Raw genomic sequence first — 15,309 nt, forward strand, 5'->3', positions numbered from 1 at the left:
AAACAGATTATCACCATGACTTGTTTAACACAAATGCTTTCAAGAAAATAAAATGAAGAACCTACAGAAAAAGTATCAACAAGGTAGAGCTTATTAAATCTATCACCGCGACTTGTTTAGCAAAAATGCTTTCAAGCATATAAAATGAAGAGCCTACAGAAAAGGTATCAACAAGGCAGAGCTTATTAAATCTATCAATCTGAGAAACAAAGCAAGGCTGTCAAAAGTGCCTATCCCAGGAACTGGAAAACCTAAATAAATGCTGGAGGCTAAATGAAGGAAAACACATGCAGAGGGCATACATTCCACACAGAAGAGCTACGCAAATTAGGACAAATGCCATTCTAATATTTCGGTGCTCTCTCCCACGTTTTCTTTATTGATAACATCTTCATGAACAACATCAGGTGATAAACTAACTGCAGCACATAAAATTTCAAGAACCATCAGACCAAACCAGCATTAGATGGCAGAATCTTGAGCTGTTTGCAGATCAAGCAACATACCACCCAAAATGATCCCATTTCTCTAGTTCTGCAATCAAAACTCCCTAGACTTTTAGTTCATTGCTGCCGTCGCGTCGCCTGCTACCCCCGCCTCCCAACTGTTCCCTCATGCCCACCCCTGCCCATCACCTTCGCTGGTGCCCCACCTGCGGCCCCGCCTTGGCCCCCGCCTATGGCCCGTCGCCCCACCCCCTGGCCATCATCCCACCTGTGGCCTCCACCCCCGCCCCCTGATCCGCACCCGCCTCTGCCCCCGCCCCCTGGCCATCATCCCCGCCTGTGCACATCGCCCCCTGGCCCCTGCCCGTCGCCTCCGCCTAGTGATGCCTACCCCGTCGTCGCCCTGCCGCGGCCCAAAAACGCATCTGCCCTACCAACTCTCCCCCGTGCCGCCCTACTATCCCCCCCCCCCCCCCCCCGCCAAAGAAATGAAATGACATGATATATTAACGTCTACAAAAGGCCAAAAAGACCTATGAGACCATGAGTTACTATCATGTGCATGATGGTACAACTGTCTAGGCAAAATATGTAGCACAAAGCAAAATAAGAAAGGAAACTATGCCTATGTGTAAAACATAGAGCTCTATCTAGTAACAATGAGCTCCAAATGGTACAATCTCATGTGGGTATGGAGGGCCTAGCTCTAGCCCGAGCAATAATCCCCTGTATCCGCCTATGAAGGTGTCGCCAATAACTGTGTCGAGGCCTAGGATGTCTGGATCGGCTAAGCTGAACGACTCGATCAATCAGTACTCCTTGTCTATGTGTGGACTGTGGCTGTAACTGTATTGAAGTCTTCTGAGTCTCCTTTGCAAAGAAGTCCGTGAGCTGCCTCTATGGAGGGTCTCTGTGTCCTGGAGTAGCTGTACTCTTGAGGCACATGTTATATTAACAACATTAAATTACAGGAAACAGGCACGAGGGATGACCGTCCGAGGGCCTTGGGCGCCCAAACGGGGTTTAGGGGAGCCTAGAATTAAAGAAAGTCCAGGAATAGTAGGACTCACCAAGAAGTGACGGCTGGCAATCGGATCGTTCTGGGAGTTGCTAGCAATTAACTAGGCAAGGCTAGGAGGAAAAACGTATCTCGTGCCCCTATTGAGAATCGGACTGTGTGGTCTTCCGTTCTCCTCATCATATCAGTTTCTTCATTGAATCGCCATCAGGCGACTACAACAAGTCCTGATTTCGTCAGTTATTCACGAAGGTTTTTTTTTGGCGTCTTATTGCCTGAGGGTCAGGCAACTAAGGGGAGGGTCAGGCGACTTGATGGTACTCCATATGTTATATGGGACTGTCGTGAAGACGGACACGTCACCCGTCATCTGTTATAACTCGCCACAGGGAGACATACAGTGTGAGACGGTATCCTACATGTCACACGACATACACGACTGTTTCAGAGAACAGTAATACAACGGTAGTCAAACCCATCACCAACCGCCTAAAGTCAGTCAGACCTGTTTCATACATAGAAGACATACTGATGGTTCGCGTGACCATTAAGAAGGGGAATATTTAGTCCCCTCCTTACTAGCCGTTTCTGCCAATAAGCTTCATTTTCAGCGTGATCGGCTCAGTTCGGGAAGATAAATTATCCCTCACTCTTCGGGCTTATTAACAAAACCAGCAACAGTTGCCCTGTCATTATAACCAGGGAAGTACTTTACTTTGTACGCAAATTTCTTATCTTTGCTTTCCAATTCCAGTGTATTAATGGCAGAAAAAGGGAAAGGAGTAATGGAAGGTTCTAGTTCTGAGGACCACCCTATGGTAGATCCCCATGAAACGGAGATGCAAGAAGAACAGTGAGAAGAATTCTTTGCCACACGAGAACAATTTGATGATCTAACTACTCGTGTGCAGGCACAGGGGGTTCAAATGGAATTTTTAACTCAAACACTCACTGAAATAAAATCTCAATTAACTTTATTACTAGAAAGGGATAAAAATAAGATAGAAACCTCGGATATCCCATCTTCATCGAAAGATTTAGATGTGACTATGCAAGATCCTAAGGAACCCCACCACAAGTTGAGGGATAATCCAGTTCTAAAAGATATGAAACCCCCTCAGTTTCACAGGGAGGAAAAAGATAGAAATAAAAACACTATCTTTAATTTTCTCCAAAAATGGGAAGATTTACACAAACTTAAAAATACTCCACCACATCTCCAAGCGCTGGAGGCCAGTTTAACTTTAGGGCCAAAGGCATATAAATGGTGGCGAACTTTAAAGGAGGCAAATAAAATACCTGAAACTTGGGCTCAATTTGAATCCGTCTTTTTGAAAGAATTCCTTCCTGAAAATGAAATGGAAAGAAATTGGGAAGATTGGGATTATGTCAGACAAAAGGAAAGACCCCTGCTGACATATTTGGAGGAATATCGTGAGATAATCCTCAAATTGGAAGGAATAGATGAATTTCAAAAGACAAGAGGATTCATTAGGAAACTAGATAAGGCCTGTAAAAAGGAAGTAAAAATGAGTTCACCTAAGACGCTGGAAGAGGCAATTAAATTTGCATTAATCAATGAAGATAGTATGCGTCCAGGTACACTCACTAGTCTCACTCATACAGAGCCCAAGTCTAAGGAATTAGAAACCTCAAAATTTGTAGGCAAATTTAAAAAGGAAAATGCCATTTTTTAAGAGCAAGAAGCAACCTTTTTAAAAGAAACAATATGTAAGGCCAAAGTTAAGTCCAGATGACTTTGTTAAGGCCAAAAAAGAAAAGCTATTGCTTTAGGGAGGGAGTGGCTATGGGGATTGGAACCATCCTTAAAACGTAGTTATCATCATAATACACTGGAATTTGAAAGGGATGGTAAGACTTTTGTGATTCAAGGTGAACATGAAGTATCTGATAATCCTTTGTTGTGTTCCACTGAGGTTCAGAAGCTGATAAAGAAGGAAGCTTGTGAGGTATATATGTTATGGTCTCTTCCTGTACAAAACACTTTTACTTTCTGTAATATAAAGCAACAATTTTCTTATGTTTGTGAGTTGAATGCAAATAATGAATTAAGTAGTTTGTTAGATGAATTTAAAGATGTGTTTCCTTCTGATTTACCAAGTGGCCTTCCACCAGATAGGGGTGATATAAATCACCCAATTGACACAAATAAGGATACACACCCTATTTCTAAATCACCGTATAAATTAAGTGAAACACAGCACCAAGAAGTTGAAAGACAAATTAAGAATTACCTTGATAAAGGGTTTATACAACCCAGTAATTCACCTTGGGCTTCACCAATTTTATTAGTAAAGAAAAAAGATGGTTCTATGCGACTTTGTGTTGATTATAGAGCACTTAATAAAATAACGGTGAAGAATAAATTTCCTATGCCCAGAATGGAAGATCTTTTTTATCAATTACAAGGGGCAAAATTTTTCACAAAGATAGATTTAAGATCAGGCTATCACCAAGTAAGAATTAAGGCACAAGATGTTCCTAAGATAGCATTTCGTACTAGATATGGGCATTATGATTTTTTGGTGATGCCTTTTGGCCTCACTAATGCACCAGCTACTTTTATGAAGCTGATGAATATTGTGTTATGGCCCTATCTAGAACATTTTGTAGTAGTCTTCTTGGATGATATCTTGATCTTTAGTAAATCAAGAGAAGAACATTTGGAACACTTACAATTCGTATTCCAACTGTTAAGAACACATTCCCTTTATGCGAAGAAAACTAAATGTGAATTCTTCGCACAAGAGGTCAAATATTTAGGGCATATTATCTCGAAAGAGGGAATCAAGATGGATCCAGACAAAGTAAGGGCAATTATTGAATGGCCATCTCCAATGAACCTGGAAGAGCTGCAGATCTTCCTAGGTTTATCTGGGTTTTATCGTAGATTCATTCGAGATTATGCCAAAATAGTTGTTCCAATGACAGACCAACTTAAAGGGAAAGGAAAGAGCTTTAATTGGGGAACAGACCAAAATGAAAGTTTGCAAAAACTTAAGGTAGCTATTGCTACAGCTCCATTACTATTAATTGTGGATCCCAATAAACCATTTGTGGTTGAAGCCGATGCCAGTGATAAGGCGATAGGCGCGGCCTTATTACAAGAAGGTCGACCAGTTGCTTTTGAAAGCAAGAAATTAGACCGTGCAAAACAGAATTATTCTATTTATGAGAGGGAGTTGTATGCAATAGTACATGCAATGAAGAAATGGAGGCACTATTTGTACGGTGCCAAACTTTTGATCTTGTCGGATCATGAAAGCATTAAGTGGCTTAATGACCAACCGGATCTACAAGGGCATAAAGCCACATGGGCCGAACTCCTCCAAGAGTTCGACTATGAGATCAGATATAGGAAAGGGAAGTATAATATAGTAGCTGATGCACTCAACAGAATGCCCATCATAAATGAATTGAGTTTTACTCAGTTCACTTCCAACTTTCTTGAATCTTTAAAAGGGAAATGTCAGGTTGATCCGGCATATTCCAACATATGGGAAGCAATAAAAAATGGGGATCCAAATGAAAGTGCCTCTACTGAGGAAGGAATATCTGAGGATGTTCAAAAAGGAAATGGAGCATCAGGGGTTGCTCAAACCAGATTCAAGTGGAAGAATTTTACCATTGATAATGGTTATTTACTCTACAAGGGTAGGGTATGTGTCCCGAAAGATAAAGAAATAAGGCGCCAGATACTCTTTGAGTGTCATGATACCCCTAGCGCGAGACATCCAGGAGTTAATAAGACTTACAATCTTATTAAAAGGCAGCTCTATTGGCCTGGAATGAATAAGGACGTCCTTGACTATGTGGTCAAATGTAATAAATGCCAAGTTAATAAAGCTGAAAGATTGAAAATGGGAGGACTTCTCCATCCATTAGAGATTCCTTCAAGAAAATGGAAGAGTATCTCCATGGATTTTATTGTTGCATTACCCAGAACACAGAGAGGGCACAACTCTGTGTGGGTGATTGTGGATAGGTTAACCAAAATGGCTAGGTTCATTCCAACTTCAACTGATGTTAAAACACCAGAATTGGCTAGATTGTTCGTAGAGAACATATACCGATTGTATGGCCTTCCGGTAAATATAGTTTCTGATCGGGATAGAAAATTTGATAGTCAATTTTGGTGTGCGGTATTTAGAAAGTTGGATACTAAACTTAGCATGAATACGGCGGATCACCCGCAAACTGATCGGCAAACTGAAAGGGTTAACCAAATCCTTGAAGATATGCTTAGGGCATATGTAAGTAAAAGGCAAACTAATTGGGAAGAGTATCTACCGATAGCAGAGTTTGCATATAATAGTGCCAAGCACTCTTCCACTGGGTATAGTCCATTTATGTTAATGTATGGGTTTCAGCCCAGACCTCCTCATGCAGTAGGACTGCATAAGGAAAAGGTTCAGGCAGCCAAGGACTTTTTGGAGGATATGAATAGTATGTTAAAATTTGCTCAAGAAAATATTAAGAAAGCTCAAAATCGAGCTAGAGCTTATGCAGATCCTCACCGAAGAGACGTCTCCTTTGAAGAAGGAGAATTGGTCTATCTTAAAGTACTTGAACAAACTAAAACCATGAAAACGGGACAATGTCCAAAGCTTTCACCCAAGTATTGTGGTCCTTTCACAATACTTAAAAAGGTGGGAGAATGGGCTTACAAGCTCCAACTACCTATTGGTAGTAAAATACATCCAGTTTTTCATGTGAGTAAGTTAAGGAAGAAGCTGGGTGATTTGGATAATTTAATCTTAAATGATAACATTGAGGAGCTATTAGATGACCAATCTAATCCACATGAACCAGAAAGAATATTAAATGTTCGTAACAGACGAACAAGGAATACTATTTATCAAGAATGTTTGGTCAAGTGGAAAGATTGCTCAGAAGAAAGCTCAACATGGGAGCGAGTAAGTACCCTAAGAAAAAGCTTTCCCAATTTACAGTTAGACCTTCCAAGTATCGTTTTCGAGGACGAAACCGATTCTTAAGGGGGAGGAAATGTTATATTAACAACATTAAATTACGGAAAACAAGCACAAGGAATAACCGTCCGGGGGCCTTGGGCACGTGAACGGGGTTTAGGGGAGCCTAGAATTAAAGAGAGTCCAGGAATAGTAGGACTCACCAAGAAGTGACGGCTGGAAATCGGATCATTTTGGGAGTTGCTAGCAATTAACTAGGCAAGGCTGGGAGGAAAAACATATCTCGTGCCCCTATTGAGAATCGGATTGTGTGGTCTTCCGTTCTCCTCATCATATCAGTTTCTTCATTGAATCGCCATCAGGCGACTACAACAGCACATGTCACAAGCCCGTCGTATCTCAAGAAGAAAGAGGCCAAGTCATCGCTGATCGGTAAAATCCATGATTCTGGATAGTGGTCCAAATCCGTCTCTAAAAAGACAGTGGAAATGACCACGGACCTCATAATACGCTAGGCAGCGGCAGATATAATGCTCCTCTATCTCTCGCTCTAATTGGCATATCTGGCATATGCGCTCCTCTAATGGGATGGATCTATATTTGCCAGTCTCAACCTCTAGCTGATGTGAGGTGCACAACTAGCCAATAGTACATCTGATCCCATGGGAAAGGTGGGTGTCCATGTATCTGGGGCGAGCAATAAATCCATCATCTATAGTATGAAGGAAATGCTCGCGGTAGAAAGCTATCTTTGTCCCTAGCTCCTGCCCTGGCATCAACCATGTCCGCCTAATATCCAACTGGGTAAGATCCATTCTGATGATCTTGCGAATCTCTAACCTACTCATGTCAAGAGATGGTGCATCAGGGGAGTACTAGAAGGGGGGCAACTTGTCCATGCTAAAGCCATGCAGCTCAAACCAGGCTGATATCTGTGCATACCAACATGAAGTATTACCCTCTCTGGCAAGCTGCCTGGAGGACTCAAGGGTCAACCGTGCATACCTGTGTGTGGGTAAGTCCCATAGGCTATGTATGTATGTGACCGATCGGGTGAGGGCCTCTACCACAATCGGTGTAGCTGCTAGCTCGACTCTGATGATCTCATGTGGCACTGAGGCCTTACATCTGATCATCCTGGATATCATGGACACTCGGGGTTTCTCCATCGACCTCCATCCGTCATAACTGAGCCTTGATCTGCTACGGTGGTCAAGATTGGGCCCCCATATCTGTACTCCATAAAGTAGTGTGGATGTGACCAATGTATCGAAGAGCCATAGCTTGGTGCGGGGTTCTTGGAATTGCACCTGTGAGCACATCCTCTCCAAACCACCTAGTGATGTGTATCCGCGAGTCAGTCTAGTGTCTACTGCCTCTCGCATAGAAAAGGTGGGCCCTGTGAATAAGACTCCCAGGTATGTATAAGAATCCACATACTCAAGCTCCTTAGATCCATATATGAATTTAGGTGTTGATCTCCTGACCCACTGTGGTGTAGTATTAAATACCATCACCTTGGTTTTACCAAGGTTCACTGAAAGCCCACTATCCAAAGTATAGGAGTGTAGTGCCTCCAAGTGTCTCTATAGGCCCTCTGGAGAGTCAGCTATCAATACAATGTCATCTGCATACAATAGGAGAGGTATCCAAGTGCCAGCTAGTGGAGCTCCTCTATCTCCTTCATGTGAAATGTAATCAGCAATCCCATCAATGTATAGGCCAAATAATGTCGGAGAGAGGGGGCATCCCTGCTTCACCCCAATGGTGGAGTAAATAGGTGCTGAAAAGCCCTCAGGTGTCTGGACTCTGCCCACAACTCTCTCATACAGTGCCAAAATACCCCAACTGAGCTCTTTCGGTACTCCCATGGCATGCAATCTATGTATCAGCCTGTCTCTCGGTACTATGTCAAAGGCTTTGCGGAAGTCCACAAAGCAGCAGTAGGTCCGTCGACCATGGGCCCTTCCCTCCTCAATGATCGCTCTGAGTGTGAGGATGTGATCCAATGTGGAGAAGCCTCTCCTAAAGCAAGCCTGTCCCTGTGCTTTAACTCATGCTCAAGGATGGAAGCATATAACTTAGCCAATGTATGCCTAACCATGATAGTCCGATAGTTACTAGGTAGAGTAGGGTCCCCTGACTTGAGGACTCGCACAATAGTGTTCATGCTCCAACTTTTTGGTAGGCCTTCACACATGGCTCTATTAAACATGTAAGCTAGGAATCCTGCCACCAAATCTCTAGCATGGATCAAGTGCTCGGCTACTAGTCCATCATGATCTTGTGCCTTTCCTCTGCTAAGTCTGTCAATGGCCTCTCGGACCCTACTTTCTGTAAAGAAAGTGGTGGTCTTTGGACAAGGCTAAAGTGGGTCAGGAAGAGGTGGATGACCCTCCACAGTATAGAGACTAGATGCATACTCTCCCATACAACTGTGGACGTAATAGGTGTGGTCGGGCAATGCTCTCTGAAAAGCCTCCAAGCCTCAAAAGAGTCCTGGCTCAAGAATAACTAATATAGGTCTCGCTCCAGCTGGGCCAAGAATGTTCTCTTCTTCCACCGTGTGAGGCGTCTAAAGAGTATCTATGCCTGTCTGTGGGTAGTGGACCCCAATGCTATCTTTCTATAGCCATGCTCTAGTCTCACAGCACTCATCATCATACCAGCTGCTCCGAGGTGTCCCCCAGTGGAGGCTCTCTGTGTGGGTCGTGAGTGTGGAAAGGCTACACCTGCAGTGATGTGTAGGGCCTCACTGAACTGCTAAGTCAGCTCCTGTAATGGAACGTCGGGGTCTGCATCATATAACAATCTAAGGATCTCCGCCTCATAGGTATCCTCTGTCTCTCTGGAAAAGAGGTATCTCGGGTGTCAACGAGCTGCATGATGGGTCTGCGTGTCAGTGAATTGGAGATAGATGGTGAATGATAGGTAGGCATGATCCACTGCAACTCCAAGAAGGCGTAGGGATACTGAGAGGTCCTGGATGTGAGATATCAGCGTCGATGGGGCAAGAATATAGTCTATAGTGTTGGCACTGTGTCGATGAGGATAACATGTGAAGGCACCAGATAGGGGGTATCTAGCCAGGCCATTGAGAATGGCCAACCTGTGTGTTGTGCCCATCTCCACAAGGTATCTCCCATTTTGGTGACTTCTTCCATATCCTGAGATGACCTCTCCAGCTGTAGCTCTGACACATCCTGCTCCTGTAGCATCTCCTCAGATGCATCAAAGAAAGACACCTAATGGGAGGCTGTCCTGGCATTAAAGTCTCCTAGTAAGATAACCTCTCCCTCCTTCGAGAACTCCCAAATATCCTCATCCAAAGCCACATATGGTGATTGTCCCTTGGCTAGGGTGTATCGGGACGTCATAGGGGGAAAATAGCATATGGCAACATACAAAGTGCGTTCCTCACCTCACACTCCACCCACATGTATCTGGCCTGCTCATCTCTGCGGACTACCTGGATCATCTGTTGTAGCTCCTCCCTGATTAACATTGCCACTCCTCTCAACCCGCGATTACTATGGTCTGTGCGCATCTCCTTCCTGCAAGCTGACTCCCACCTATAGCTTGTCACCCATGGAAGTGTAGTATGTGGCCCCTGATGTGTCTCTGAGTAGAACACAATATCTCTCCCTCTGAATGTCTCCTCAAAAGCTCCCACATCCAATCAGAGGGCTCCATTACAATTCAGACTGCCACTACAAGGCTAGTCCCATAGGTCTCACGCCATCATTTGTGGCGCCTCTCCATGACTACCACTCTCCCTCCTCTGTAGAAGGTGAGTTTGCCCTCCTCCCTGGCTGCCTTAATTTTTGGCATGCACTCCCTCATGTGGGCTAGTTGGGTTGGTGTGAGATCGTCACCCAAAAACACACCGGTCCCCTTCAATGTACGGCGTTGGGCTAGGAAGTCTCTCCTAGCCTCCATGGTGGGGAAGCGGAGAATGAGTGCACCCTCTTTTGAGCTCTCCCTTTCTGTGCTTTTCTTGCCCACTCTCCAAGCCGAGACATGCGTGTCTTTCTTAATATTCATTAACGTGTATAGCACCTTGGTGTCCTCGTCTACTTTTTCATGCATCCGTCACCCAAACACAGAGTGCTCTCATTTTCCTTTTTTGTTCCTCCTCCAATGTGTCATTGATTATGGTTGTTGTAGGTGCGTGTGCTAGGTGTTTCCCCTTCTTTGCAATTTGAATCCATTGCTCCGCCTCCTCTACTTGCTGTTGGGTTTTCTTGAGCATCTCTGCCCAAGAAACAGCCTCCTTCGTCGTCTCCCTTTTTTGGAGTAGTTGTACTTCCTCTTTGATGCGGATGAGCTCCTCGGTCATGCTAGTTGAATTTCTCCTTCCTCTAGCTTGGGGCTGAGTTGAATGTCAGTCAGTAGCTGCCTAAGTGATTGAATCTCCCCATTTTGGGCTTATATCTTCAATTCCAGCTTTTTAATCTTTTCGTTCAGCTGCCTATTCACTATGCTTAGTCCGTTGTCGTACTCCTTGATTTTGTTGATGGCATTGGTAATCATCTGCTCTATCTGGACCTTCTCCATTTTGGGGGCGAACTCCGTCTTGTTGTGTTGGGCCTGTGGGGGAGCTCGATTCAGAGTTCAGAATAGAGGGTAACCATTTCAGTATATGTGAGGAACAATGACGCGGCAGAGATGGGCCAGGGCAGTGACATGGTCTCCCGACAGTGACGTGATTGGACGTTCAGCCAAGTGATGTGGTGGACTAACGGGGCAGTGACGGCAGTGATAGACCGCAGTGATCACAACCGTGACGGGCCAGTGGCGGCAGTAATAGGTGGCATGCGCACTGATCGTCGATGAGGCAGTGATGTGACGGGCGGCAATACGTCTAACGTGACGGGGGTAATGGCCAGCAGTGACTGGGTGATGGTCGACAGTGACGGGGGCAGTGATGGGGCAGTGAGAGAGAGAAAAACACGGGGCAAGCCAGCAGTGACGAGGGATGGCGAGAGACGGGGCAGGCCGGGATGGAAGGTGACGGGGCAATGGCGGGGTGAGAGACAGGATAGGCCGAACGAGGCAATGAGGAGGGGTGACGGAGACAGTGAAGGGGCGAGAGACAGGGTAGGCCGGACAGGGCAATGACGGGGGGTGACGGGGGCAGTGACGGGGCAAGAGACAGGGCAGGCCGGACGGGGCAGTGATGGGGCAGTGACAAGGCGAGAGACGGGGCAGGCCGGACGAGGCAATGACGGGGGGGGGTGATGAGGGCAGTGACGAGGCGAGAGACGGGGCAAAGAGAGAAAGAAAAACAAACAAACAAACAGCAATTCCCCCCTCTCCCCCCCCCCCTCCAGTTGCTCCCTCTCCCCACAACAACTCCCCCCCCTCCGGTAGCACAGCAACGTGATAGGCGAGTTCTCAGCAGGGACGCGCAATGGAAACCTCTAGTCAGACACCGGTGCATTCTGCGAGTGCCCTGCAGTCAAACACCTTGCGCATTATCCTCTCTAAGGAACAGCTCTTAGCCGTCCGTGCCACAGAGCTAGAGTTGAAAGAAACAGCGATCTTTGGTTAGGTCGTTGAGCACTCCTCATCGAGGACCCAATGGTGAGACTGGCTTCACTCCACGCTGCGCATTGGCACAACGCAGATCGCGGAGGCAGTCCTCATGGACCAAGGGATCTTCATGATTTGACTCACCTCTGCGGATGCAGCTCATGAGCTAGTTGAGAGCGCACCCTATGCCTCCATGAAGGGGATCATTTACATGGTTCCTTGGTATAGCGGCTTCACAGTGGAGACATTTGCGCTCCATAACATATTTCTCAAACATCCAGTAAACTTACTTTTCCCCGAACTGGTGGTAGAGTACCGCCAGTTAGTGGAGGACTTTGGACGCCTCTTCGGCACAATTCTTCCTGCCTCCTTCGCAAATGCAGTGACAGCTAGGAGTCCCAAAGGTACGAGTGGCCGTGAAAGACACAAAGAGTATACCAAAGTTCTTGGAGATTAAGGGAGGAGGTCACTCCTTTAGGCAGCAGGTCATTGTGACTGGGCAACCAGGGCAGTGCCTGTGCTGCCACGACTTTGGGCATCAAGCAACAGATTGTACGCGTTTTGGAGCCAAGGCGGCTCCGCCGACAGGCCCACAGGCGAACACTGACGGCTTCACACGGGTCCAAAGACGATAGAGAAGGAGACAGCAAGGGGACCGCCGCCAGCTCCTCAAACACAGCCTCGATAGCAGGGAGCAAGAGGGCGAGCGACGCCCCCTCGGCAGAGCACTCTGCAGCCTGCCCCACCCAGCAGGACTGCAGTCCCCCACCCCACATCCACCACCCGCACCACACACTACCTCACCTAAGATCCCACAGCCCCCACACCCACCCCCCCCCCTCCACATCCCATGCCCCGCCCACTGACCCTGGCCCACACCCCCCCCTTCCACGGCCACCAATCCCCCCCCCCACACCCGCCACGTATCTCCATCCATCCCACCATCCCTCAATCCTATTCCCCCCACCACCTCCCCTACCGAGCACCCCCCCTGATCCACACCCGGTTTAGGTAATCCCCCCCAGACCCACCCCCCCTCCTCCCACAAGTGGTGATGAGCCACACACGCCTACATCCTCCTTGTACCAGCAGTCTTCCCCCTCCCACATAGCCACCAGCTCATCTACCCCTGCCGCCCGTCACACTTTTCCGAGACAGGCGCAACTATTGCCACAGGATTTCTTCCACAATGGCCCATGGTCCTACCTTAGAGTTGCGGAACGCAGAGAATTCCCACTACCTCTAGAGGTGGGGATTTTCGTGGTTCGAAAGTCAAGGATGTCACAACTCTATAGAAACAGAATTTGTATCCTTTTTCATTAATTTGTCTATATAATGATTTATTCAATTTGTTTCCTTTGCACTAATTAGATATAAAGAAAAGTGCATTGGAGCTGGCCACTGATGAGTGGTCACAGGTTATGGTGGATCCACGCGGTGGGTTAGAGAAAAGATAGTTCACACTTCCACCTATATGGCCCGATTGGGCGCCTATGACCAGAACTCACGCATATCAGGGTTAGAATCTCACACAGAAAGGATTGATGCCTTGAAGTGTGGGCTAGATCCGCCAGAACAGACAATTACAATCAACAAGATGGCATAATCATGAAATGCTTGTACAATGTGCATGTGTGGACTGAAAGCTTGAAATGCACATTTCTTTGCATAGGAAAGTCACATGAAGATTCTGATACCGTTTTTGGGATATACATGGAAAAATCTTTCATATGACACCCATATTGGGGGGGTCCCTAAATTTTAGGAGATCCCTAAATTTTAGGAGTCTCGAATTAGCCTAAAAATGCTAATCCTAAAAAAATAGGAATGTCATTCTAAAAATAGTAAATTCTGTACTCTGACTGTGCTTACTAAATTTGGTTGTTTCTATTCTTGACAGTATTCAGCCCAAAAAGGAAGGCCATAGAGAAGAGACAAGTGTCAAGACACTTGTCACACAAGTTTCCAAGTGTCCCACCACTTGTCACATCTCATGACATGTGGCTCGACACTTGTCTTGTGCTACTCCACTTTTCCCTTTTGTACTAGCTCTTCCCTCCCCTATAAATAAGAGCTCATTTTTCTTCATTCAGCATTATTTTTCTTTGCTATAAACTCATGTAGAGCACCACAGATAGCCAAAAACTGGCCCCATCCATCCCCATCATCCTCCCCCACTTCTCCATTATCAAATTCCTCCATATTCCCTCTTCTATCACTGCTGTTTTATAGGACAGCAAGCCTCTAAATTCATTACAGCACCTCCTTCTCGAGCTCTTTCTTCCATTTTAGCAACAAGAAGCAAGCCCTATCCATGTATTGCTGATCAACGATGAAGAAAGGCTGATTTCCCCTCTTTCTTCTCTCATACTGTAAAGAAATCGGTTCTTATCATTGCATAATAGATAATGCATGTGTGTTTGTACATCTTTGCATGATCTTGTGAGATTGAGAATTACTTCTCCTCACTCTCAGGTTGATTGTAACTGAGCTCTTCCCTAAGGGACTTGGATTGAGCAGAAATACATTCCTTCGGGGAGGGGGTTGCCCATCTTCAACCCTCAATCTTGTCTCCATTACTTTTACATTTTCATGGCTGTAATTTTGTGAGTAATTTTCATTTTCAGCTTTAAGTGTTCATTCTCTTTTATATTAAATCTCGAAAACAAGCGAATATCATAATTATTAAGCATACTACGTTGTTCGGGGCGTTTACAAAGGAGGGGCAAGGTCTATCTACTAGCACCACCGAATGGACCAAACTACGCTTTTTTTCCTTCAGTGCTCTCACTCAGGGGATTAGACGATGACACAGATAGAGGAGTTGAAGAGTCAGGTGGCGAACCACACCTCCCAGTGGATGGGAGAATAAGAACTAGCATTGTTTGCACAGTAGTGGCCTGGTTGCATGATGGACATTAACTGTTGGGCTGGCACCGAGGTCCCACACTTGAGCATTATCTTTCGATCCCTCCACAGTGGAGAGCTCCGAGGGATGTGATCGAGTGGCCCCTGGCACAGGCGGCCTGTTTCTACCAGTGTACAGAGTCACAACTCTCAGCATGGCTAATAGATACATTGATAGTACCACTTGGAGCATCTATCACCCCTATGGTCTAGCCGAGGGCCACCATGGAGAACTGGAGTTCACCATCCAGACCTGCGGCAAAGCATACTTGCATGCCCCATAGTTTTTTCTCCTCATCAGCAGCCTCCACACCGAACAGATGCCTGTTCAGTCAATCACAAGTTTCTCTATGAGCTTACACCTTGCATCCTGGAATGTGAATAGTCTCCACTACAATGGGGCACGTGGTTCCAGGAAGTTGATTGTTCGGCAAGAGCTGCAGCTTGCCTT

At 46.0% G+C, this 15,309-nt stretch overlaps 1 protein-coding gene and 3 pseudogenes across 2 annotated transcripts in view; all 4 read right to left on the reverse strand.

Annotated features, from left to right (window-relative positions):
* LOC148024620 (uncharacterized) overlaps window positions 1-15,309 on the reverse strand; it is a 164,352-nt gene that overhangs the window by 14,081 nt on the left and 134,962 nt on the right. The window lies entirely within an intron of this gene.
* On the reverse strand, window positions 11-8,043 carry LOC148024621 (uncharacterized; annotated as a pseudogene).
* LOC148024622 (uncharacterized) lies at window positions 9,288-10,158 on the reverse strand (annotated as a pseudogene).
* Window positions 10,158-10,755, reverse strand: LOC148024623 (uncharacterized; annotated as a pseudogene).

This window comes from Lygodium microphyllum, chromosome 15, assembly GCF_053477565.2.
Source record: "Lygodium microphyllum isolate KBCC chromosome 15, Lygodium_microphyllum_v1.1.10, whole genome shotgun sequence".
Classification (NCBI taxonomy): domain Eukaryota; kingdom Viridiplantae; phylum Streptophyta; class Polypodiopsida; order Schizaeales; family Lygodiaceae; genus Lygodium; species Lygodium microphyllum.